This window comes from Lissotriton vulgaris, chromosome 8 (assembly GCF_964263255.1).
Source record: "Lissotriton vulgaris chromosome 8, aLisVul1.2, whole genome shotgun sequence".
Lineage (NCBI taxonomy): Eukaryota > Metazoa > Chordata > Amphibia > Caudata > Salamandridae > Lissotriton > Lissotriton vulgaris.
The window spans coordinates 1,329,352,319-1,329,376,540 of NC_141696.1; positions in this window are offsets into that span (position 1 = coordinate 1,329,352,319).

A 24,222-nucleotide genomic window follows, 5' to 3' on the forward strand; every position below is an offset into this window, starting at 1 on the left:
CGGCGGGTGCGGCTTGAAGCCGCACCCGCTGCAATGTTAAACATAGAGGATGTGACCGCCAGGGAGGCGGTCACATCCTAATTGCACAGGAGGGAACGCCGCAGCCCATGCGGACGTACCCTCCTACTCAGGGCTCGCGGATGGACTTGCGCCCCTTAATCTTGATTCAATTACATATATGAATACGCTATTGTATGGTAACAATTCACAATTCACAGGGAATTAAAAAACAACTGCTAGGAATAGGCAACGGTTGCAGGTTTTCAGAATCATTCGTATAATTTTCTGTGATTTCCAAAATGAGCATACGTTTACTACAAAGATAAAGGTAATTTTTCAAGATGCAACTTTGTTTAAGACTCAGGCCCCAAGTACCTCAAAACAATGATTTATAGCTGCACTGCTTCTGACTCTCTTGGAAAAGGGAAGTTATACTTGTTCACGCTGTTACCTGAAAGGTGTAATCGTTAGATACGTCAAACAGCTCCTCAACGCACAAACCCATGGCCTCTTGGTACTGTGCCTAGAAACACAGAATGAGACAAGGGATTGTATCAGGAGCTAAGATGAATGAGCGTCAATGTTTAATTTAGGGGCTAGAAAGGCAGGGCACAAGTCATAAAAAAAGAATTTGGGGGACGCTGACGTCACAGCAGGAAGTGATGTCACTAAAGGTGGCTTGCACCATCAGACTCATTGCCTCCCCTCGCTCACCCCTTAGATGCGATTGCATTAGAGAAGCCAGCGCATGAGCAGTGTTCTGAATGAGCTCCGATCTCGCCCCAGAGAGGCCAAATAGTGCATGTGCGGCTCCATCTGCTCCAGTAATCGAGCTCCTGGTTAAATAAGTGGGGGGACGCAGTCCACCCGCGTGGTACCCCGACTCGAGCCCTGTAGAAAGGGATGAAAAAATATAGGACAATTATATGAAAGGTGAGGGGGGTTGCAAATGAGTTGACATGCTCACACAAGGATCATTTTGAGAAGGATCCCTGACAGGCATACTAACCTAACCACCCCAATGACATTTTGAGGTTGTGGTGCTGAAACCCCATTAAGTTGCACTGTGCAGAAAGGACTACAGAACGGTGGAGTGGGAGGTACAGAAGAGCTCCTTGGCTGCTAAAGTATCTCCTACCAGCTTGGAGTTTAGCTTCATCGGACAATGGCATGGATTTGGTGCCACTATATGCAGGAACGTGACTGTGGAAAGATCTTTGAGAGACTGGCTGATGAACCACCAATGACATGCTAGCTCCATTTTACAAACAACCGTTCCTGGCCCACCTATAACCTGCTTGGAACCATACATGAATCCGGAGCCCCTGTGTCTACTTCAAGAAGCCTTCCTGCAATCACCCATAGAGCTCTGGAAGAGTTTGTTCCCCCTCCTGATTACCTTGGACTTTGTTCCAGAACGTGTGACTTCTGTTTCCTGACCAGGTCCAAAGGATTTGTGGACCTGCTGTGGAGCTCTGTGCTGTGCATAACAAAAGGTCATCATGGACCTTTAGGATGGTAAATTAATGACATTGCATCTCCAAAATGTTCTGGCTATAACCATCAGGGCAACATTTGTAGATGAATTTGTAAAATTCAGGCGTACAAAATATCATTATCGGATTTGCATCTTGTGGATATTTGCATAATTTACATTATATTTCATTGACCATTCTTAGGCCATTACCACTTTGCAAATGTAAATCAGGTTATGTTTCAGACATGCACATTTTACACCCACTTCTTTCCATATTCATGCAAGTTGCACATGGGGAATATATACACAATTAGCGCATGCACAGTGCAAATTGTGCAAGCAGTGCAAATGACTCTTTTTTTGTTACTTTCAGAATCATGGTCACTTTTCGCATGTGCTAGTTGTGCCTTATTGAGGTCGCAAGCCACTTTGCAATTAAATAAACGTTTAGTGATTCTAGCTCTTTGTGTCTAACATCTGGATAGTGGGGTAGTGTTGGGAGACCCCTATTTATTATGAAAAGAAACAGTGCTTAAAGGAATAAAAGCAATGCTTTGATTTTCTTGTATATATTTCACCCAGCTGTGGCAGTGTTGTAGGTAATACAGCTGGCATATTTAGCTGTATGGAAGACCTCGTGTGATCAGTTCTTCAGACAGGTACAGAAGCAAAACGTTTAGAGATAAAGTGGACATTGTGTCAGCCTTCTTCCACCATTGGCTATCGTGTCTTTTTTATGCTTTCTTCTTGGTTGAGTGGCTTGTCCAACAAGGCTAACTCATTTCGTAGATGGTTAAACTGTCCCATTATGTATTGTTGATGGGGCATCAAGTTGTTCTTCTGTTAAGCTGCAGATATGACATGACATGGAGCTGGTAATTAATACTTAGTGTTTGTTCATTGATGTACTTTCTTTGCTACCACAAGAATAATTTATTTACTTGCTTATTTATAGCTTTTTGATATGATACTGTTTAGATTTTTTAGCCTGTCATAACGTTCTATTAATTATACCCCTGCTTATTGATGTTTTCTTAGCTGTCTCGATATCACACTGTCAGGCATGCACATATACAGGCTTTCTTAAAAATGCAGCAATACTCCCATTTTGATTAAAGAAGAACCACACTGTGAAAATAGAACACAAAATAAAAGAAGTATTTATTGTTGTCTTCTGTTTTCATAGCGAGTTTATTAAAACTGCAGTGTTTTACTGTAATCAAGCTCATCAATGCCAGTAATCACAAAGTGGTGTGAAGGCATGCTTTATTTTAGGGATTGTTTTGTTAGGGCAGACTTACAATAGGATACCGAATATGAAACTGTATTTTCATGAAATCATTTATTACAATTCCATGACTTTTTAACCACTACCCATTAACCCTACATTATATCTACCATACCATATTGTACCTAAGCTACCATACATGCCATACCTACCCTAATATTACAAACCTACTAAACCTGCATATCATACCTACCCACATTAATTACAGTACCTATCTAGCATACTAACCTACGTTACCTGCCTATCTTACATAACCGACCATATCTATATTGCATGCATACCATAACTGCCTACCATAACTGCCTACCATAACTTACCCTACTATACCTCTATACTACACATATCTACCATACCAATGTAGCAGACCCAACCTCCCTTATCTACACTACCCTACCTACCATATCTAACCTAGTGACCTAAAATACCTATTCACCATACCTATGCTGCCGCCCAAATACCACCCACCAGTTCAAATCCACCTTACAAAGATTTCCATGCAAAACCTCCTTACCATACTTACTATGTGTGCCTACCTTCATAACTGCCTACCACCCTTACATTACTATACCTAACATAATGTATTTAATCTCTCATACCTACCTACCATACTTACCATATATACTTACAGTCCCAACCATACGTAACCCACTATACCCAATTACCACCTGCCATATATTCCTTTCCTAGCTACTAAACCAACCTACCTTGCCTGCCGACCTTACCTACCCTACCATACCTACCCACCATACATACCTACCACAGATACCTAAACTACAACACCTAACATACCCAACCTGCATTCCTCTCTAATTAAGCTATCTACCTCCCATACCTTTTGTGCCTACCATAACTAACTACCTACCCATTCATATTGTCCTCTACTATCCCAACATACCATACCTACATACCTGTCTAATCCACCATAGCTAACTATCAACCATATCCACCTACCATACCTACCTTTATCTAGCTACTTACATACCATCATTACCTATGAATCCTCTGCTGCTGTACCTCCCCCAAACCTACCATACCATACCTAACCTACTATACTATACCTAACCTGCCACATCTACCTACTTACCCACTTATCATACCTAATGTACAATACCAATAATAACTAACATACCATATCTAACCAACCTCTCCACATCAGTGCATACACCCTAGTCCTGCCCTCAGTTGGAGGTTTTGTGAAAATGAGTAATTTATATTTATGTTAAATTTTTAACAACATTGAAGAATAAAGCAAGGAGTTAAGCCTTAAGTATCAGATTTACCCCACAGATTATTTTAAATTTATCCAAATCTTCACATCACTTAGACAACATGCCACAAATTTAAATTTACAGCCGTTAACATTATTAAATCTGATGCAAAAACCAACTGTAAGAATTAGTGATATCTACGGGATCCTTATAAATAATCATCCAGATGATCTAGAGAAAATAGAGGAAAGTTGGGCCAACAAATTAAATAATTCCAATGTGGATATAGATATGGTACTACAATTATCCTCTAAAATCATACTTGCAAGTAACTTAAAAGCCCAAATTTACAAGACGGTCTGTAACCTATACTATACACCGGCTAAATTGTTCTCATGGGGTAAGGCTAGTCATGACAAATGTATTAGATGCGCACTTGGTCCCGCAAATTTAATACATATGTTTTATGACTGCCCGAAGCTCGAACAACTAAAAGAGAATATATGTAAATTTTGGGCTGAAATTTTTGGTCGGGAGATCCAAATATCAGCTACCTTGGTTGTATTGGGTTATGATAGCTCATTAGAACTTAACAACTCAGAAATATATACAACGTATCTATGTACAGCTATATACAGAATTATGCTAGCAGCCCGATGGAAGGATACAGAGACACCTACATTCCAGGGCTGGATGAATAGACTCCTTGCTACATATAAGCTAGAAACAGCAATATACAAAACTAGAGGGAAAAAATCCAGAGCTAAAGGGGAATTGATCTGGGCTCCTATAACTAGTTGGTATAATCAGCAAAGGGCCTGATTTTTTAAACCCATTTGAACCTTGTAGCAATAATTGTCTAATCTATATAGAAGCATGGAGGAAGATAATGAGGATACAATGCATGTTGAATATCTACTCCAAAACTGTGTCCAGCTTTACTATATATCATTATACCTGTCACATACAACACAAAGTTAATTTGTACTACTAATTGTATTTTATGTATTATCTACAGTCACCTATGTGTTCCTTTATAATTTAATTTGGGAAAATCCCATTATATCAGAATATCGATACTATATATGTTACTTACTATTTCCTGTTGTAAATTTGAAGTTTGCTCAATAAAAAATTTAAAAAATAAAAATAAAAAAAAAGAATAAAGCATTAAAAACATGTCACTATTAAATTTCAAAATAGTCTTTTGCAATGATTATATCCAAGAAGTTGTTAAACCCTGTGATTAAGCTAACACAAACTACAGTTATTAATCGTGTAAATTGCACAACCGAACCTTTTGCGCTATAAATAAACTAGTATTCATGCATCATCTTACAAACGTAGAGGCACCACCTATCACGCTTGGCAAATACTCACAAAACCGTTGATGCTGCATAAAACTATACATATTAGCACTCTCACAGCACCCACACAATACCTCAAAACATTAACACTTGCATGTAATTCAATTTCTGGTAACTTCGAAGCATCTAACCACTTTCAATTTTATTTAAAAAGCACTATAAAAATAGCTAACACATTTCAACTACTACTGCCATTCTTCGACTCCTCTCTTTCTCACTTTACTAACTTTAGCCTACTGTATAACTACATGATTTAAACGAAACAAATGCTTTCTTTAGGTATATGTAGTTTAAACAGATGTAACCTAATTTGCTTTCTATTCATTTGGAAAGTCTTGCAATTCCATTTCATTATTTCTATCTAAATGTTGTAAGTTGATATATGTATCTATTACAATTCAATTGTATTAAGCAATTTGATATGAATGTAACACAAGACCCTTCTCTTCAACAATATTTTCAAACAGCCAAACAAAACAAAAGCAATCTAAAAATTACCACACCAGTCAGGCACAACAGACTGGTTTATAAAATAAAGACATTTACCTTAAGGCTTTTCCACTATTGTAGACTTCTTTCTCTCGTTTGCTGCATTTTACAATGGTTGGTGTGGTCCTCTATGCCTTTTTATGACCCTTCCCTCCCACAGCATCAGCATCACGGCAACAGAGGTTACTACTCATGGCCGGTAGTGCTTCATACAAACTTACAGATGACGAGAGGAATATAACATAAATACCAAGCCAGACATATTGGCATTGCCAATCTCTGTTTTCTATTATTTGGATACAAATTGCCAAGAGTGCTGTCACTTCATGCTTCATTAGCCTTCTTTTTCACAACCATGGTAAAAGAGTGATCCTCAACCAAATTATAATTGGAATTGTTTTTTTATTGTATGGCATTGGTTGTAAATATACCACCTCAATTATTATTCATTATTTTTTTATCAAATATTATACTTATAAGAAAGAGCAACAACTGTTTTGTAAAAGTATCACAACACAGGACAGAGGTACCAAGGCAAAGTTCACCAAACAGTTGTCTTTCTCACAATGCCAGGTCCGTGACCTATGACTTATTTTCCGATGCATCCGATGCACTCATCTACTGCACAACAACATATACTTTAATACTCCAATTATTATTAGTAAGGCAGGATTCTATTTGTGAATCCTACCAAGAAGACTGGGAATGCATTCAGAAATTTGCCTTATTGGGAAAAGGCCTAGAACCCAAAAAATATTTGCATGATGCAAACAACATTGGTGGACTCATGCAGTGGTTGTATGTCACTATACCATGGTGAAAAACAGCGAGCAACAATATCACAGCCACTACATCGGCTACCACTGCATCGCAATGTAAGTGTAACTTTAGCTATACTTACTTTGGTATTTAGGTACAATTGGAGTTAAGAACAGTAATTTTATTCTTAATATATCTCATGCAATGTATTGCATGAGATGTAGCGATGCCCTAACCCTATGCTCCATATTCACAAAGTGGTAAATGTCCCACATGGACAACTTCTGCTTTGTGAATCAATACATCACCTTTCAAATGCTGGTATCCAATCAATAGTTTGTGGCTGCAGTTTACTTTACAAAGCATTTTTTGCATTCCCTAGTGATAAGGTATTAAACTGAAACACCCATTTCATATCCCCTTTTCCAAACAACATGACTTGAAGTCTGAAATCGTATTGCGCCTCCATATATTTTAATTGAGCCAAGAAAGTTTCATACCATCAGATGAATAGTGAAGATGACAAATACAGTATTTATTTATTTATTTAGCGATTTGTAGAGCGCCTGGTGACCCGGAGGCATCCCCACGCTATAACATTTGTGGAGACCAGAGGAAAAAGGGGGACTTTATTTTGGGAATAGCAGAGTTTTCAGTTTTTTCCTGAAAATCAGATGACTGGGTTCCAGCCGCAGGGGGCGGGGAAGTGAGTTCCACCCAGAGGATGCTTTAACAGAAAAGCGTCGGCCGCCGGTACGTGTCTTCCTGTATCTGGGGACGTTGGCCAGACGCTCGTTATCTGAACGAAGGGACCTGGGGGCCTTGTATGGAGTGACCAGGTCTCTCAGAATAGCAGGGCCAAGACCGTTGAGCAGTTTGTGTGCAGTGCACAGGGCCTTGAATTCGACCCTTTGACGTATTGGAAGCCAGTGGAGGGCCTTGATTGCTGATTTGGCTGACACTCTGGAAGGGAGGTTCATAAGTAGCCGGGCGGCTGCGTTCTGTGTGCGCTGGAGTTTAGCCATGGTAGATTCAGGAGCTCCCAGATATACCATGTTGCTGTAGTCCAGCCGCGCAAGGATCAGACCTTGGACCAGGAGTTTCCTGGATAGGGGCGGAAGTAGTGGGATGATCCTGCGGATGGAGCGCATGAGACCAAAGCAGGTACCTGCTGTTTTGGATGCTTGGGTTTTCATCGACAGCTCGGGTTCTAGCCAGACTCCTAGGGTCTTAATTTCTTGTTTCGGGGTGGGAATTTCTCCGAACACGTCTGGCCAGACCGATGGGGGGAGGGTGGTCCATTGCTTGCCCAGAAGCATGACTTCAGTCTTTGACCCGTTTAGTTTGAGCGATGACTCGCACATCCAGTTGTGAATTTCCTTGAGGCAGTTCAGTAGATTGTCAGGATAGTTGTCCAGTTGTGAGAGTGAGACGACCAGTTGTGTGTCGTCCGCGTAACTCACTATCTTGATTCCGAAGGGGGCGACCACATCTTCGAGAGGGGCCATGTAAGCATTAAATAAAGTGGGGCTTAGTGATGACCCCTGGGGGACACCGCTCGTGAGGGGGAGGGAGGCAGAGTGGGAGTTGCCATCCCATACCTGGAACGAGCGCCCTGAGAGGAAGGATTCTATCCATGTGAGCGCCGAACCTGCGAGCCCTGCCGCGGCCAGCCGATGGAGTAAGACACGATGGTTAACTGTGTCAAAGGCTGCGCTGGGATCCAGGAGGATCACTGCCACTGACCCTCCTGAATCTAGAATGCACCTTGCCTCCTCGATGACGGCGAGAAGGGCGGTGTCTGTGCCGTGGCCCGGGCGAAACCCTGTTTGGGACTGCCGCAAGAGGTTATTTGATTCTAGAAACTGTGACAGTTGCCCATTGACCAGTTTCTCGGCCATTTTGCTAATGCAAGGGAGGAGTGAAATTAGCCGGTAGTTCGCCATGTCGGCGGGATCCAGCTGGGGTTTTTTTTAGGAGTGCCTTGACTACTGCACTCTTCCAGCTGGGGGGGACCGAGCCTTGAGAGAGCGAGATGTTTATGAGCTCCGTGATCGTAGGCACGATGACAGGGGCTACTGTTTTCAGGAATCTGATGGGGGCGGGATCCAGAGGGGAACCGCTTTTCATTTTGGCCATGGTTGTGTCTACTTCGTTCAATGTTACTGCCCTAAAAGCGGTCAGCTGAGGATGCAAGCTGCTTCCTGCACGGTTGGTGGATGCCTCATTGTCCATGTGGTTCGGCAGGCAGGGAGGGGAGAGGGAAACTAAAATACGGGCGATTTTAGAGTTAAAGTAGGTAGCCAGTTCGTTACTTCTGTCCGCAGGGGGTGTGTTGGAGGAGGGTGGATCTGGTATTTTCAATAGTTCTTTGGCAATGAGAAAAGATTCCCTTGCCGAGTTGGTGGAGTTTTTTATTCTCGTGTCATAGTGAGAGGCTTTAGTGAGCTTCAGGGTTGATTTATAGATTCTCACTGACCTATGATATGCTTCCTTGCTGGCGTGCTGCCAGTCTTTCCTCCATAGCCGCTCTGCTTTTTTGCAGTTTTTGCGGAGAGTCCGGAGTTCCGGGGTGTACCATGGGGCAGATCCTAGTTTCCCGTTTTTATCCTCATGGGTTTTTATAGGGAGGATGGAGTCCAGTGACGTGGCAATCCACTCCCTGAATTTACTGTCTGCGGTGACCGGGTCTTCCGAAGAAGTAGGGGTAGTGGAGTTCAGGGTTCTGGCCCAATCCTCTGCGGAGAGTCTGGACCATGCCCTGTCCCTGGTATAGGTAGTGGGTTTGTGGAGTTTCTTGAAGGCTCCTGGTAGGCGGAGAGGGACCATGAAGTGGTCCGTCCATGGGAGGGGGAGGGACTCTTTGGTTTGGAGGGTAGGGATGTTGGTGAACACCGGGTCAAGCAAATGACCTTTAGTGTGTGTGGCTCCGGAGTTGGAGAGGTGGAGACCGTAGGTAGCCAGTTCTGCAATCAAGTCGGCTGCCCCTGTGTCTAGGGGGTCGTCAAAATGAATGTTGAGGTCTCCTAGTATCGAGAAGTTGGTAGTGGAGTGGGCCCGAGATGCAATGACATCTAGGAGAGCGCTGGCAAAAGGGCCAGAATGGCCAGGGGGGCGATAAACTAGGAGGCCTGACAGTGAATTAGTTGGTGCTAACTGGATGGTGAAATGAAGGCTTTCGGAGTCCAGGATTTGCGCGTCGTTGGTTCTACAGGAGAGATAGTCCCGGTGGATGATGGCCAAGCCTCCTCCTCTACCAGATGGATGAGGTTGGGACTGGATAAGGAAGCCCGGGGGAAGACATATTTGTTATTTAAACACGTTACAAAAAAACAGCGGTTATATAGCACTCTTTTATTAAAACAATAGTAAAGAGATAGCATGAAACATCCATTGAGGCACTTTGGTCTTGATTATGAGTCAGGCAGGGCAAACTTTCTGCATGGCATTAGGTGTTAATTTTGCTCCATCTTTGTTTCTGCATGCAAGTTTTTCATCTGCAGAAATACCATTCAGTAAATGTGCACTGTGAAAAAAGTGCATGCAGAAACCCAATTCCATTTACAGGACTCTTAAGTTGCATGCAGTAAATATAAATCTGCTATTCTGAGTTGAGCAGTAAGCCTGTGGACATGAGGAAAGAGCACCTATATTTACCACCTTCTCAAAGCATGTGGCATATATAATTCACAGTTAAAAACATTGTGAAATGTTTAAACCTATTTATGTGTATTTGTAAAGCACACTATCACCCGCAAGGGTATCCTGGGGTTGAACAGGTGTGCATGCTTAGGTCTCTCTATCGTAGGTTGGTTAATTTGAAAACCAGGTCTCCAGCTACAGGCAGAACTCAAGAATTGAGGAGGAGCCTCTGATGTACAGTGGGAGCTCCTTCCACGCTTTAGGAACAATGTACGGGAATGCCCACCCTGCTGATCTGGTTCTGTAAATGTGTGGGATGTGTGTGAGAGTAGGAGTCCTGCAGAGTAGAGTTGTCTGGGTTGTTGGTGGAAGAAGATGCTGAGTAAATATGTATTTGTTTATTAATTAAAATCATTACAATCGATAACAAAAATACATGAACAATAAAAAGCGATATTATGACTTCAATTTCACTATAAAAAAGAAAGGAAAAATGGAAAAAGACTTGTCCAATTCCTGTTTTAAGCGGCCACAGCGTAAAGTTTCATAAGATTAACATTTACAAAATCATTATGTACACAAATAAGCTACTTAAGCCAGTTAACTTAGCAACAGTAGGAAGCATGAGCAGTGAGCAATGTTCATGGCATCAGTTCTTAACAGATAAATTATATATTACATAAACCCGCAAATTAGATATCAATAAAGTTGACAATTGAGGTAAATGGCAAATAGTAAAGTGTGTTTGTGCTGACTTTATAATCACAGTATAATCTGACTAAAATTCAGGCGTCTTGATTCTCTAGATATATTCTTATAACCACATTAATGGTGTATGTACCTATTTTATAGAAGAAGATGCAATTTTTCAGGTAGTTGGGGCCTGGGCTGTGTTGTGCTTTGAATGTGTGTGTAAGGAGTTTGGATTAAGTGCATTTGTGTATTGAGAGCCAGTGTAGTTACCTGAGGTATGGTATGATGTGGGTTCAGATGAGGATGAATCTGGCTGCTGAGTTAGATGGTTTGTAGTTTTCTAGTGTATTGCTTGGTAAGTCCGAGGTAGAGGGTATTCTCATAGTCCAACTTGCTGGTGAGTAGGACATTAGTGACAGTTTTTGCTTGGGAGCCATTTGAAGATCTTCCTTAGCATCTTCAGGGTGTGTAAGCTGGATGCAGTGATAGCGTTGACTTGTGTGGTCAAGCCTTGTTTGCTGTTGATGATTATTCCAAGATTCCTGATTACTGGTGTGGGCTGTGGGACCAAGTTGGAGTTCCATGGTGAGGTGCTCTTCCCAAAGATCACCATTACTGTCTTGACGGTGTTGAGTTTGAGACAGCTGGCTTTCATCCAGTTAGAGACTTCGGTCAAGCATGCGGTGAACTTGTTTCATGTGTTGGGGGTTTGTCTGAGAGGAAGAGTATGAGTTGCCTGATGTCTGCACAGAAGAAGATGTTGATGTTGTGGACGTGGATAACGATGGTCTGAGAGATCATGTACGCGCTGAAGAGGGTGAGGCTTAGCGATAAGCCTTGAGGGACTTCGCAGATGAGCTTGCTGGCTTCCAAGGAGTAAGCTGCAAGTCTGAAAGTTTGTATTCTATCCCTTAAGAAGAAGTAGATCCAGTGGAATACAGGTCCTTGGATGCCAATCTCTTGTAGGTGCCTGGTGAAGAAAGGGTGGGAGAACTTGTTAAATGCTGCAGAGAGATACAGGAGAATAAGGGATACTGTGTCTCCTCTGTCAAGGATCACGTGGATGTCATCTCTTGTGGTGAAGAGTGCTGCTGTTTTTGCACTGTGGTTGGGCCTGAATCTGGACTGCGTAGTGTTGTGGAGCTGGTATTTGCTGAGGTGGTCATTGAGGTGTCGGTTGATTAGTTTCTCTAAGACCTTTGCTAGGTATGGTAGGAGGGAGATGGGTCTGTATTTGGTAAGTGTGGCTGGGTCTGATGATGATTTCTTGAGTAGGACCATGACTGTGGCATGTTTGCAAATGTCTTAGAATGCAGCTGAGTCGATTGGGGCTTTGAGGATGGTGATGGCGTGGTGGGGGCAAGGGTCAGATGAAGCTCCAGAGTGGATGGTCTACATGGTAGGAGTGATTGCACGGTGGGGCTTGCAAGTCTCAAGGTCAGGGTTTGTTCCTCAGCCACAATGGGAAGTTCAGTTTTGACTACAATAGAGTGTGGTTGAGGGTCAGGGTTGCTGTATATTGAGGTGATTTTGTTACAGAAGAGTACAGAGAGTTTGTTGCAAAGGTCTTGCGAGAGGGTGATTTTGCTGGAGGTGGCAGGTACTTTCAAGAAAGCATATTAGGGCATGCAGTTGAAACAAGTGGTCGATGTTATGAGGTGAAGGATGGTACTCCAATATCAAAAGAGATTGTTCCTTGAAATCTTGAAGAAGTGATAGCTGCAGAGTTACAAAGAAGGCTTAGACAGGCCCCTGTGTACAAATAGAACTGTAGCAGTATTTGAAATGTTCGGCAGGAATTAATTATTGAGAACTTTCCTAAGTGTGTCCATGCAGAAGTCTTCAGCGTAAAATAGGAATTTTGAAAGGATTAGATCCATGAAAAGCAAGGAAGTATACTAATTACAGGGACTTTAACTTGCATGTCTATCGAAGAAAGTTGCCAAAGCACATTTCATCACTTTAGAATGTTAGCTGTTCACCACTCAAAAATGCACATTTTAGTTAGGAGACTTTACAATGTGAAAACTCCTGCCCTATGTTTAGGAGACATTAATTGAGCTCTTTTGCATGGTACAGTAACAGAGATAGAAAAAGTTTGTGAAGATGTCCAGCTTCCTTTCTTTGCTCCTGAACAGGAGTGTACGGAAATGAAGAGTTGGTATGTGCTGGTGTAGCGGAACAGGACATAGGTATTAGGGTTTATAACTTTACACAAGATATTAGGAATTTTAACACAGTTTCTTCTGAGAAACAAACCTGTGTTTGTAGTTGTTGACAATGCACTCACAGCAAAAACCAAACTCGTAATTTAGTTATATTCTCAAAATGTGAACAGGAGAACAGAGATAAGTGGCAAGATGTTGCTGTTTATCTATTTATAGAAGGACGGTTTCAGTTGTCTATATGGCAGATTGTATGTAAGTACTGCTCTGATAAGTTCGAAAAAAATAAAATACCTGCCAGAGTAGTACATAACAAGTTAGAATTAGTATCAGTTCCACAGAACTGCAAGATTTTAAGTATTTATGAATCAATTCACATAAAATGTGTCCACCCATTGCAGGCTGTAGTTTATATGGAACAAAGCTGGTGAGTTACCACTAAATGACCTTTAGAAAGGGTTTAATTGAAGAGGGTACTATTTACTATTAGATTTTAAGCAGAATATTGAAACTGTTGGTGTACACAGAGATGCTCAAGAACCACTTATCAATCCAGTAAATGGTGTGCCAACAAAGAATAAAAAAATCTAGTAAGAGTTAGTGGATTTTAGTAAAGTAAAAAAAGTGACATTATACCTGCTACAAAATAATATTTAATATAACATTTCTGATGTTGTTTGATATGTGACATATGTAGAGGATGAAACATTACCATCAAGTGGACAGATTCAAAAAGTGGATTGATCCAGATCAGAAGAGATTTACGAACACTACAGCATCCTTCCTCTGCATTCTAAAGAAGTCACCGCTGATGCTATTGATCTCTTTCAAATGAAGCAAGCAAAAAGAGCCCCCACAAGTGTGTGAGAGAATAGTTTAGATGCTCACGGTTTTCCAAACCTGTTTCCCACTGGAAAAGTTGGCTACTTTGATGACCACCCTGTACAGATTCCACCAGCTGAATACTGGTCAACCAGTTTAAACTCAGAGTATCCAACATTATGATAGTGTATTCCCTACATATTCCATCTTTTGTTTGAGAGTAATTTTTCTGGACTATCATATGCTGTTAACCACATACTGAGGACAGGGGTTCATCTTTAAAATCTCTCTACAAAGGAGTTCATTAACAAGTAAACGGCAAGGAAGTACACTTGGAGTATAGCTTGATTAATTTGATGGTGTGCCAACGTGGCACCATCGAGCATTGATATCATGGTCATGGCGAACTGAAATGTATGTTGAGACATCTAGACGCACCTACTCAGATTCTGACACTCAGTTCTGCTGAACACGCCTGGGGTGACCTGCTTAAATATTTTTAGAGGAGCAAACTCTGACATTAAAAATATCGAAGTGAAGACAGCTGGAAATTTTTGCTTTTTGGATCCTGCTATGTTTGCAGATATTCTAAAATTTGGAACAGACAGTGCTGAGCCTGTCTTGTCTTTCATAGAACAGTATGTGACATGCACATCCCAAAGGACAGTGGTGAAAGGAGCTTGAGATAACAAGTTCCACGCTTTAAAACGCATAGATGTAGAAAGTACTGTCATCGAAAATAGAGATGCAAAGGAAAATTGTACATAAGATGTTGATTTGTATTCCTATGACCTGTGGTTTCTCATGGAAGAGTGAACAGCTTTTTGTCTGCAGTCAGACATACACTGACACAGAAATCACCCAAAAACACATACAACCTGAGCAAAACAGGGGCCGCAAAGTATATCAATGACAACAACTCTGTGATTCTCAAGATGTGGAATGCAAATATTGATCTACACTATGTTGCAGACAACTTATTTGCTGTTGTTCGGTACGTTACTTCATATATTACAAAAACAGAGAAGACAGAGGGGCAGATTTACAAGCCCCTTGCGACACCTTTGCGTCACTTTTACCATGGGAAAAGTGATGCAAGTGGTGCAAGGGGCTTGTAAATCTGCCCCATAGATGAAAGAGATGAGGGGGAGATTTCTGCAGAAAATACTCTATCTAAGAAATTGTACAGCCTCAGCTTGAAAATGCTTTCCCATAGAGAGATGGGATCGTGTGAATGCTTTGACCGTTTGAGCTTGGACAGTTTGTTCTCAGAGTCAAGGGGAATTGTTTGGGTAAGTCTTGGTCTAACAAATACCAGAAATAGAGTGTTAAAGTCCTTCCCAAAAATTCAGTAGCTAGCAGAGTTTGACTCATAAAGTACAGAGATTGTGAAATCAAATATTTTAGACTTGTACTATCCAAGAAGAAGTCCATGTCTAGAAGACATGTGCCTTCAACACTGTTTGTTTGGTGAAACATGCAAAAGGAAATCCAATTAACCACAGAAAACCTAGCTGCCAAACTTCAGACAGAAGAGAGTTTTTCTATTTGGCACTTATACAACTGTTCCACTCTTGGCATGCTGAATCAGAATTATTTGGAGACTGTGACTGCTACGAAGGTTCTTTCAATGCTGTCAAAGACAGTATTCAGTCTTTGTAAACTATTTGCAAATGTTACATGATGAGACTCAACAGGAATAAACAATGCTGCTGAAATAGCTAAGGAGAGCTTACAAAGCAGCTGGACCACTAACCAAAGATCCTCTTGGACAACCCATTATTGAAAGCAAAGCTATAGTAGCTATGAAAGAGGTGGAACCTGCAATATAAATAGCAAGACAGGAGAATGTTGATTTCAAAGAGTTGGTTGGGGTAATTGAACGATATGCAGAAAGAAATGTATATGAAACTAAAAGAGAAAATAGAGCACTGATTCCTAAACCAAAAGAAATAATGTGAATGTTCATCATTTATGCCAACACTATAATATATCAGTGGTCAAGCTGGCCCCGGGATTTTTTTTTAAATTAAAGTTCTCACTGCTTACCTACAGAATATAACAGAATCAAATTTATCATGAGTAGTAGCAGCACTCACTGGATTGACTGCACACAACATTAAAGAAATTACTCTACATAGTGCTATCTGTTGAAACTAAAAATAAATTACAACATCAAAAGTAACCAGTGAAGCTTATCATGAGATGTCAAGAGAGTTGAGGAAACTAAAACTTTTGATAATCGATGAGGTGAGCATGATCTCAAACTTAATGCTTGCCTTCGTACACTTGAGAATACAACAGATTTTAAAAACAGAGTATGAAGTGCTGTTTAGAGGAAAGCATTTAACTCTCTTCGGTGACCTACTGCAACTTACCCTCGTCAAAGGAAAACCTGTTTGCAAGACATTTCGGCATGATGAGACTCTGAATTCTTTGGAAAGTATTTTGCAGTGTAAACCTTTGGCTAAACTTTGAATACAAGGAACAACTAAAGAATATGCACCAAGCATCCGACATGCAATACTGAAATACTTTGAAGGACATTAGAGTAGGACTTCTGACAAAGGAAGTGAAACAACTCTTTGCGAGTTCCAGGTAACAGAAAGGCAGTCTTTATGCCTATAACTGGATGCGGTGACTACTAGCCAATGGGCCACCAGGTCCCCTCCCACCTGATGGCAACTTCCTGCAATGTATGGCATCTAGCTTATTCTTCCCACTCCCAAGATGTCAAAACCCTTTACGCTGTATGTGGAGCCTTGTAGCCCACCCTAGACGTGTGGTACCTGAGGGCAATACATCCACATGAAAACCAGTTTGCCAACTGCTTTCCCTGATTTAAACCTAGCTAACAGAATAAAACAGCAGCCTCTCTTGTTTGTGTCCACCATTTGTCCTTTAAAAGAGGCTTCTCCTTTGAAGCTCGCCTTTTGGGATTACACCATGTATGGCTTCCTGCCCGGGAGCGGTACACCTCTTCCAACGGCAGGCCTCTATTGTGTCCTGTCCTGGGAGACATCCACACCTATCCCTAGGAGAGCAGAAGGTTGTCTTGTGGCCAGCATCTGCAAATGGCCACTGGAGAGCTTGTGCAATAAAACTGCAACTTTCAAGAGTTTCCTTTTACTCAAAAATTACATCAATTTTGACTGGGACATCAAAGCAGGCTTAATATGATGATTCTTTTGATACTGCTGAGTTGTCACCATGTAACCCTGTACTTTCCAATGAAGCTACTAGCCTTTCCACAGTAAGTACCAGAATTTCTTTTTTTTTACTACATACACGTCAAAAATGCATGTCCTACTTTTTTTTTGATAAGCACATTTTTATTGATTTTCAAAAATACAACACAGAAACAATTCAGCCAGTACACGGAAATCACAAGGGCAAATTCATTCATGTGAGCACCGTATCCCCCAATCACAATTCCCATAAAAATTACAAAGATGCAGTTTAGAATCAGGCTAACCAGGACCCTCCACATACCTCAACCACTTCCCCCATACTCTGCCATATTTCTTAATGCACCCCTTAGCTTTAAAGGGTTTTTTCTTGGGTCGCACACCCGTCTACCCCTCTACGCCACATTTCTAGGGATGGCGGGTCGGGGTTTGCCCAGGCCGCTGCAATATCCCGTTTGGCCACCAGCATGGCTGTGTTAAAAAACAGCTTCTCATTCCTGGATCTGTCTAGTCCGTCAGTGATCCCCAACAAGGAATGTCGTGGATCATGCCGGACCTCCCAGCCCAGCACCTCCGTTAGCGCCACTTCAATAGACCCCCAGAACTGCCCCAAGCGAGGGCATGACCAAATAATTTGGAAGAGGTCGGCCGGGGAGTAATAACATCTGGCACACAATGCGTCTGGGTGCAAACCCGTCCGATGCACACGCAGGGGAGTGAGGTAAGCAGCATGCAAATAGTATAGCTGAATCAACTTGAGCTTGGCAGAGACAGTGACTATCCTGGGGGCCAAAAGGGCATCACGCCAGTCTACCTCATTCTACCCATTGATCCCTCAACTTGTCTAAGGACGTAGGATCATTATTGATTAGGGTCCGGTAAATAGGGGAAACCACCCCCACTACCCAAGTTTCCCATCATCGTCTGGGCCTCAGTGGGACTGTACTCGAGTAGCCTTGTGTCATCCGTGACATGCATATGGAGGGCATGCCTCAACTGCAAATATTTTTAGAATTGCGATGAGTGTAGTAACTAGCAAGTTTGGAGCTCCTGGAAGGACAACAAATGGCCCCTTGCCCATACATCCCCTAGTTGAGAGATACCAATTAAATCCCAGGTTTTAAAACCCCTCAACCCACTGACTTCCCACAGCCAAGCCCCCCGCCAGAGGGGAGTACACTGTGTCAACTTCCCCATCCACTCAGTGTGTGGGAGCGAGGCCCGCCAGGACAACAACACAGAGCGCGTCACTTCAGGCATCCGGGCCGGAATGGACTACACATACAGCATGGGTTGGATGTCCGTGAGCCCCATTACAATCAGTTCGAGCCTATAGGCTGGATTCGACCAGCCCCCATTGAACCAATCATGGATTACTAGCAGGCATACCGCCAGGAACTATAGATAGAGATGCGTCATCCCTATGCCGCCATCATGGGAGGGAATCTGGCAAGCTGTTAGGGCAACGCGGGCCCGTCCACTGCTCCAGAGAAACTTAGTAATTAGACTGTCCAATTCCCTGAATCAGGCCCTAGAGAAACTGAAGGGGGTGTTCTGCAGTACGTAAAGGAACCTGAGAAGGATCATCATTTTAAACAGAGCGACCCTCCCCAGGGGATTCAGAGGCAGCGTTTTCCATTTAAGGAGGTCCTCTTTTGCCTTCTTAACTAATGGGGCCACGTTGAGGGACCAGCCCAACTCGGGAAGAAGGGTGATCCAGAACCCCAGATATTATAAAAAAAGATTGCCTCCGGAGTGGTATGGTGTACCAGTCGAAGCACTCTCTAAAGAGATGAAGGGGGAACACTGACTTCCCAGGGTTGAGCCGCAATCCTGAAGCTTGCTCAAAGGCGTACAGAATCTGGAGACACTGTGGCCCAGAGGAGGTGGGGTCGGAAAAGAAGATAAAAACATCATCCGCATATAATGCGATTTTGTCCGTGTCCGTAGTGGCCCACTCCCATCCATGGATGCGACCTTCAGCCCGCAGCAGAGGCGCTAAGGGCTCCAGCGCCAGGGCGAACAGCAACAGAGAGAGTGGACACCCCTGCCTAGTGCCCCGGGGATAGGAAAGGTCTCCGACAATACTCCGTTAACCAAGACTCGCGCTCTCTGTGGGCGTACAAGACCTGGACCAGCGAACGGAAGTAAGGACAGAACCCCATCTCGATAAGCACTCCCTGGAGGTATGTCCAGTCCACTGAATTGAAAGTTTTTTCGAAGTCTATGGACAGAAGTGCAAGGTATGGAGTAAGCCGGTGTCGATTTGCTAACACTAGCTGCAACCTTCGAAGGCAGTGGCGGGTCCCCTGCTGAGGCATGAACCCTCATTGGTCCGGGTGCACCAATGAGGCCAAGTAGGGTTTCAGCCGTTGGGCCAGAATGGTGGCATAGAGATTAATTTCGGTGTCCAGAAGCGATAAGGGGCGGTATTCCGCTGAGGCTGGGACTTTGGGAGAACCACTATGGTGGCGATGTCTGCCTCCAATGGAAACGAGACTCTTTCCGCGGCTTCAACAAATAGTATAGCTAGGTGGGGCGCTAGGGTGCCTCGGTATGCCGCATAATATTCCTGTGGAAGGCCGTCCGGACCCGGGGTCTTGCCCGAAGAGCCCAGGGTGATAGCCTCCTCGATTTCCTTCAATGAGATGGGGCGATCCAGATCCTTTTGGGCCACTTGCTCCAACCTAGGGAGGCACACCCCACCCTGGTCAAGGAGAGCCACGACGGACAGCCCAGGCGTTTGCGCCATGTAAGTCTCCGGTAATATGCAACAAAGGCATTTACCATCGCCACGGGAGCGCACTGCACCGTTCCAGTGGAATCCACCACCTCAGGGATGATGCGATTCGCCCTGGGATATGTGGCCAACCTATGCAAGATCGCACCGGTCTTGTCCCCGCAACCGTAGATTCTCGCTACCAAACACTTCCAGAGGAGCTTGGCCGCATCCAGGGATAGTTGCTTGATGTCATCCCGGAGGAGGGCCAATTGTCGGGTCTGAGAGGCATCCCCTGATGTTGACAGTAACAGCTCCAAGCGAAGCGCCTGCGCTTCCTTGGAAGAGATCTCCTGCAGCTGTTACCGTCTCTGGATTTGAAGCTGCCATTCCGCAAACCCTCTTATGGTCGCCTTCCCAGCCTCCCACAAGATACACGGAGAGGCCATCGGCCCCTCGTTGGTATCGAAGTATCTTATAAGCTCTTTCCCTAGCTCCTTCCTAAAGTCTTTATCCTGGAGGAACCACACATTCAAGTTTGGTGGGCCGTGGTTGGGGGGCCCCTGAGCTAAGTAGTATCGGGGGTGGTCATAAATGCCTCTGGGGAGGATACGGATGTCAACAATCAATAAACAATCAGGCACGGGGACATAGATCACCTCAATTCATGCTTTGGTATTGCGAGGTATGTGTAAATTGGATGCTGTGTGGGTGTCATGTTCACCATGCATCGGAATGCCCCAGAGACTGCGACCTGTTTCGCAGTCTTTCGGGGCTATGACTGCGTTGAAGTCCCCCGCAATGACCATATTACCTACAGGAACGCTATGCAGCAATGACGCATTATGTGCAAGTGTGGACACAAGCATGGAGGGAGGGGCGTATACTGACATGAGAGTGAGGGGTGTACCTGCCAACGATCCACAAACTGTCACAGATGAGCCTTGAGGGTTGTGTACCACTCGGGAAAGGACTAAGGGCAATGTGCGCCGTAAAAGGATTGCTACCCCTCGAGAACCCCTGGAGAAACCGGAGTGCCACACCCTATCATATCCATAACGGGCCAAGAAGGAGCAACAGTTTCCCAAGAGGTGTGTTTCTTGGAGCATGAGGATGTCTATACGCAGACGCTGTGCATACCTTAAGACTTTTGTACGCTTGTGCCAATCCAACAGCCCGTTGGCATTCCAGGACAACACGAAGATGGAACTCAACGTGGAAGAGTTATCTGTCATGATGGGCAGTTTCTGGTCTAGGGAAAGCCTGTGGCTTTGGGTGGGCAGATGCGCTTAGGAGCCTACAGTGATACGTGCGATCGCTCACTAGGGGGACACATCCAACCCTCCCTCCTGTGAGCCATATCGTTCCGTGATAGCTGAAATGAAAACCCACAAAGAGCAAAACAGTGTACATAAAAAAACTTTCCCCAACCGCCCCCTCGCCCCCACCCCCCACCCTACACTTGGAACAGAAGCATCTGTCAACGTCCCAATAAACAAAACCCAGTAGACAGGGCGAACAACCAAACTATAGCGCCTGGGAATGGGAAATTGTGGAGGACCCCTCCTCATGAGCGGATGCATGTTTACAAAGACCATTGGGAAATTGTGAACAGATCAGAGACAGCACACTGTCTCCGGCCGCGGAGCAAGGCTGGTGGGCAGAAACCGGTTCATGCAGGGTCCCTCAACAGCATCGGGCTACGGGAGAGGTCTGTGTCCTGAAGATCTATTGCCGAGGGCCGGGACTCCGCACCTCTGTCCTCCAATCGGTCAGACAAACCTGAGCACCTCCCATTTGGTGCTCCCTCCTCAGCCTTGGGCGGCCGCTGCATGTGGCCCGGCGGGGAATCCGAGCAGGCCCGCCTTCGGTCATGGCGCCTATGGGGGCGATTGCGTGGGGGCTGAGGAGCGGAGGGAGCGGAGTGACCTAGCCTGGCCCCGTCTCCCCCCACCCATGACACGGCTTACAGCCCGCAGAGGGCGCTCCTCCATTGCCCATGTCGAGGCCTCCACCGGGCTGTCAAAGCAGGGTCTTGCTCTCAAATACCACTCTCATCCGGGCAGGGAAGAGGAGCCGATACTGAATGTTGAGTGCCCTCAACTTTTGCTTGACCTCCCCAAAGGAACGCCGCTGACCCTGAACCTCGCGGGTATAGTCGGAGAAGATCATAATGGCGGAAATCTCATGGAGGAGCCGATGTCGCTTGCAGGCTTCAGATAGGATAGTGTCTCGGTCTTTGAAATTAAGAACCTGCATTATAATTTGGTGAGAAGGGGTGCCCGGCATTGGCCTAGGGTCTAGGGACTGATGCGCCTGCTCAATCGCAAACCAGGGGGACAAGGATCCCTCCGGCACCCAGGATCTCAACCACTTCTCCAGGAAGTCCACTAAACGACCTTGTTCCGTTCCTTCCGGTAAGCCCACCAGGTGGTGGTTGTTGCGTCTAGACCTGTTTTCCGCATCCTCTGCCCGGCGATGCAACTCCCTAGTGTGGGACAGATGACGGGCCACCTGCCCCTTGAGTTTCTGCATGTCGTCCTCCACAGAGGAGATCCTGGACTCCGCCTCTTTAATCTGGGCATTTGCATTGCCTGATGAGAGACATATCCACTCTTACTTCCGCAATTTTGCCCTCCACTGAGGTCTGGGATGTGTGGATGGCCTGGAGGATGGCGGCCAACTCGGCGGATGGAGGAGCCTCTTGCGGAGCCACTCCCCAGTAGAGCCCCCCAACGGAGTGGTGAAGCAGTCCATTTTGGTCTGGGTAGCAGGGACCTATGCAGATCTGTCCGTTCTGCCCATGTTCTGCTTCTTGGGAGGATCGGGCCCTCAACGACCACCCGGCCAGGGTCAAATCCAGACCACACCCAATCTCCGCGGGGACAGCGACGAATCCAGGGCCTGTGCTACAGAAGAACATGGAAGCTCAATATCGGGCGGCTCCAGGCCCGGGACGAGGAGGTCCAGCCAGATCAGCCCACCTCGGCCTCAGGTCACAGAAGGTGCCTGAGCGGGAGATAGGTGGGGGAGGAGATGTGATAGAAGGAAGCAAGCCGCGCCGACCAGGACCCTCCGCACCCGCCTGCCGCCCGACCGATGGCCGAATCCTCCCCTCCAACCCAGATGCTTCGGCAGCCCCACTACCCACCTCCACTCCCAAAGGACAGGAGCTCACCACAGGCCCCCCACCCACCGTCGGTGGGGCCCGCAATATCGGCACAGGCCCCAAATCCAACAGGGGCAAGTAGATCTCACCACGTGGCTTCCGGAAGCTCCTCACGTCTCCAGGAGCTCAGCAGAAAGTTCAGACAGCGCCTCCTCGCCTGACAGGACCAGCAAAGGAAGCTCCAGCAGGCAAGCAGTAAAGAAAAAGGGCCGTGGAGGGCAGACTCATGCCGAATGAGGCAGTGGGAGCGACAGACCGACCATCCACGACACCCGTCCACTCACATGGTGTGCCAGACGGATCACTGACAGAATTTCGACCTCAGAAATATCGACCTACAAGAATATCGAGTCAACAATATCGAGGGCAAAAATATCGACATCCTATCTACAACATGGTAAGTACAAAAATATCGAAAAAATAATATAGATGTAAAACATATCGATGTTAAAAATATCGATTTTTTTTCTTTTAATATATAAATGTAAAATTAAGTATATAACACTAATAAATAAAATATACATATTTAAAAGTATGTAATAATGTTTACAATTAATAAATAATTCATATATATTAATAAAACATTAATTAAATATATACAGTAAATATATAATATATATGTACTGAACAATAAGTATTAATAATTATTTTACTAATTTATAAATTAATGAAATATATTCTAATTTACTAATACATTTACAAACATAAAACAATAACATAAATAAAATGTAAGTAATATAAAAAATTAAATAAACATTTGATATTTTAACAATTAATTATATAAAACGTTGGATAGCGTAAGGGTAAAAATTACTATTCCTACTCCAGAGAGTGGAACAGTAGGGAAAACTGACCCTGAACCCAAAAAATACCCCTTTACCCAAAAACTGAAAACTGACCCTGAACCCTAAAAATACCACTTTACCCATGAACTGAAAACTGACCCTGAACCCTAAAAAAAAAACCTTTACCCATGAACTGAAAACTGACCCTGAACCCTAAAAATACCCCTTTACCCAAAAACTGAAAACTGACCCTGAACCCTAAAAATACCCCTTTACCCAAAAACTGAAAACTGACCCTGAACCCTAAAAAAACCCTTTACCCATGAACTGAAAACTGACCCTGAACCCTGAAAATACCCCTTTACCCAAAAACTGAAAACTGACCCTGAACCCTAAAAAAACCCCTTTACCCAAAAACTGAAAACTGACCCTGAACCCTAAAAATACCCCT